At 46.7% G+C, this 3,834-nt stretch overlaps 1 pseudogene; it reads right to left on the reverse strand.

The window, feature by feature from the left end:
• Positions 1–785: 785 nt before the first annotated feature.
• Positions 786–2,039, reverse strand: LOC142440968 (phosphoglycerate kinase 1-like; annotated as a pseudogene).
• Between the last annotated feature and the right edge of the window lie 1,795 nt (positions 2,040–3,834).

Genomic DNA, 3,834 nt, shown 5'->3' on the forward strand with positions numbered 1-3,834 from the left:
CTACTCCCGTAAGAGTTACAGACTCAGAAACCCACAGGACAGTTCGGTCATGTCCTTTGGGGGAGCCCTGAGTCAGCATCAACTTGAAGGGAATGAGTTTTGCGTGTACTGGTTTCAATAAGAAACGAACAATGGAATCTTAACCAAGAAATGTAAGGCCCTTAGGACACGTTGGCCTTTCTGGAATTCTTGTAAATACCGAATGCTTGAAAATACCACAAGAAAATAGTATTAATTTGATCATCCTGTGGGCTCATTGTACTACGTACACACACACAAAATGCACTGCCATTGAGTCAGTTCTGACTCACAATGACCTTATGGACAAACTAGAACTTCCCCCGTGGAATTCTGGGACTAGAAATCTTTTTTTTAAATGGGCAACCTTATTGTTCTTTTAACAGATCATCGACTTGTTCCCCTACCTAACACTGGAGCTTCATCATCCTTCCATGCCAGTAATGAAACAGCAGCAAAGCTAACTGGAGTAAGCTGCTTCAAGAGGACTAACACAGCCTACTTTAAGCAGCAAAACATAAATATACACCTAGAAAGCACAACGGGTTAGCCACTACAAATTTAAATGGAACTTGAACAATGTGGGAAAAGCCAAGGTGTGGTAAAGATGAGCTGAGGTTCTGTGCATCAAATATGGGTTCCTGGTGCTTCATCTCTCAGCCACTGGCTGAATCTTGACATGGGAGATGATTTTCGCTAATACCAAATGGAGATATGAAAGAAAGCACTCAGTTGCCAGGACTTCACAGGAACCAAGGGGTGGCAAACACTAAACACGGCTGAGAGCATCCACCCCAGGAAGGACTTTACCTTCCAGGAGCTCCAGACTAGCACCACCCCCAGTGCTCACATGGCTGACTCTGTCCTCAGTGTTCCATTTGGCACAGCAAGTGGCAGTGTCTCCACCACCTATGATGGCGATGCAGCCCCTGGAAGTGGCTTTGACCACCTCATCCATGAGAGGTTTTGTTCCCCGGGCAAAAGCTTCCCATTCAAATGCCCCCACCGGTCCATTCCACACAATCTGCTTAGCCCAACCAACAGCCTCGGCAGACTTCTTGCTGCTCTCAGGAGCACAGTCCAAGCCCATCCATCCAGCAGGTACGCCAAGGCCACAGTGGCTTGGCCAGTCTCGGCATTCTCATCCAACTTGTCAGCAGTGACAAAGTCAACAAGTAAGGTAATCTTCACGCCATTCTTCTCCGCTTTGGACATTAGGTCCTTGACCATCTTCGCTCCCTCTTCATCAAACAGAGACGTGCCAATCTCCATGTTATTGAGCACTTTAAGGAAGGTAAAAGCCATTCCACCGCCAATAATCATCTCATTAATTTTATCCAGCATATTATTGATCAGTTGGATCTTATCTGCAACTTTAGCTCTGCCCAGGATAGCCAGGAAGGGTTTCGCTGGGCTCTCCAAGGCCTTGGCAAAATAATTCAGCTCCTTCTTCACCAAGAAACCACCAGCCTTTTGTGGCAGATTCACTCCCACCATGGAACTGTGAGCTCGGTGAGCAGGGCCAAAAGCATCGTTCACATAGTTATCCCTGAGCTCACAAAGGGAAGCCTGGAAGGCTTCCATGTTGGCTGGCTTGGCTTTCCCCTTTCCCCTTCCAGAAGCATCTTTTCCCTTCCTTTCCTCCTCTACATGGAAGCGGAGGTTCTCCAGCAGGATGACAGACCCAGCCACTGGGTCAGCATAGGCTTTCTCCACCTCTGGGCCCACGCAGTCCTTCAAGAAAAGGACATCCTTGCCCAGCAAAGATCAGCAACAGCAACAGGCTCTAAGGAGTATTTGTCAGGCATGGGGATGCCATCGGGGCGGCCCAGGTGGCTCATAAGAACAACTGACTTGGCTCCATTGTCCAAGCAGAACTTGATGCTTGGGATGGCAGCCTTGATCCTCTGGTTGTTTGTTTTCTGGTTATTCTTCATAGGAACATTAAAGTCCGTCCTCATGACCACGTGCTTCCTTTTCATGTCCAGCTTGTCCAGCGTAAGCTTGTTAAAAAGAGACATCTTGGCAATACAGCAGTGGCAAGTGGCTGGGAGCTAGACAGCGGCAGCGCCCGGAAGCAGGACAAGCAGAGACTATAAATCTTTATGGGAGCTGAAAGCCTCATCTTTTTCCAGCACGATGGCTGGTGGGTTTTAACTTCTATAGTTAGCAGCCCAATGTGTAACACAACCCATCAAACAAAATGCCTTTAGGAGGTGTCAGGTATCCCCTGGCTTCAGTATCTCTTGTTCCACGAAGTCGTGAGACCTTGTCTGTGCTTCTTCCCATCATTGTATCTTGAGTGTCATTCAAGATTTTTGACCTCAGTTGGTTTTGTCTCATACCATGCCTGCTCTCTTTCCATGAGGATGATAATCTTGGACACTTCGAAAACTCCCCAGAACTCTGCGGTGGTTGGAAGTTCCTCCATTACCATGATTTTAAAAATCTCAGCTTGTCTCAGCTGTCTCATCTTATCGACTACTTTAGAGAGTGTGAAAAAGCAAGAGAAGTGAATACTATGGTTCGTGTGAGTGTTAGCGAGTGTTATTGGTGGGAGACCTTGGTGGGAGACTTCTCTCCTTAAACGCAGGAGACAGCTTTGACTGCCAGCAAATGAACCCCACGGGCAGCCTGTGGTGTCGTGAAGCACCACACAGTCTGCGCCATCCGCACAATTATTCCAAGACTTGAGCTCATTGAGGTGTCATGGGGTCAGGCCTTCCTCTTTTGTGCTGCCCCTCCTCCACTTTCCCCAGTGTGATGTCCTTCTCCAAGGACGGGTCTCTCCTGACAATATGCCCCAAGTATGTAAGACAACATCTTGCCATCCTTGCTTCTAAGGAACACTCTGTCCTTACTTTTTCCAAGACACACCTCTTTGTCTTTTAGCAGTCCATGGGACTTCTTTTGTTCTTTTTCAGCAACACAATTCAAATGTATCAATTCTTAAAATGGTCTTCCTTACTCCATGTCCAGCTTCACATGCATGTGATGCAGTGGTTTGGGTCAAACACACTTTATTGCTCATAGTGACAAACACACTTTATTGCTCATAGTGACATCCTTGCTCTTCAGGGCTCTAAAGGGGACTTGGGCAGCAAATTTACCTAAAGCAATACGTCTTTTGATCTTTTCATTGCTGCTTCATGAACATTGATTGTGGATCCAAGGAAGACAAAATCCTTGTAACTTCAACCTTTTCTCCATTTATCATGATGTTACCCATTGGGAGAGTTGGGAGGATTTGGGGGTCTTCCTTCCATTGAGTTATGATTGTTACTGAAGGGTATAATCCTTGATCTTCATCGACAAGTGCTTCAGGACATCCTCATATTCAGCAAGCATGGTTGTGCATCTGCATACCACAGATTGTTTAAAAGCCGGCTTCTAATCCTGACACCACACTCTTCTTCATATGACCCAGCTTCTGTGATGATTTGCTCAGCATATGTATTGAACACATGTGGGGAGAGGATAGTACCTGACACACACCTTTCCTGATTTTAAACCATGGACTATTCCCTTGTTCTATTTGCACAACTGACTCTTGATCCACATACAAGTTACACATGTGCACAAAGAAGTGTTGCAGAATCCCCATTCTTCTCAGGGTGATCCACGGTTTATTATGGTCCCCAGAACTGGATGCCTTCGTGTAGTCAGTAACATCACATCCTTGCTGCGATGCTGGAAGCCATGTCACTGCTATTTAAAGTGCCAGCAGGGTCACCCACCACGTGGTTCCAGCAGGCCTTCCAGAATAAGAGCAGCCAACAAAGAAGGCTCAGCCCCCACATTGGAAGAAGAAACCGC

The sequence above is a fragment of the Tenrec ecaudatus genome, chromosome 2 (genome assembly GCF_050624435.1).
Source record: "Tenrec ecaudatus isolate mTenEca1 chromosome 2, mTenEca1.hap1, whole genome shotgun sequence".
Taxonomy (NCBI): domain Eukaryota; kingdom Metazoa; phylum Chordata; class Mammalia; order Afrosoricida; family Tenrecidae; genus Tenrec; species Tenrec ecaudatus.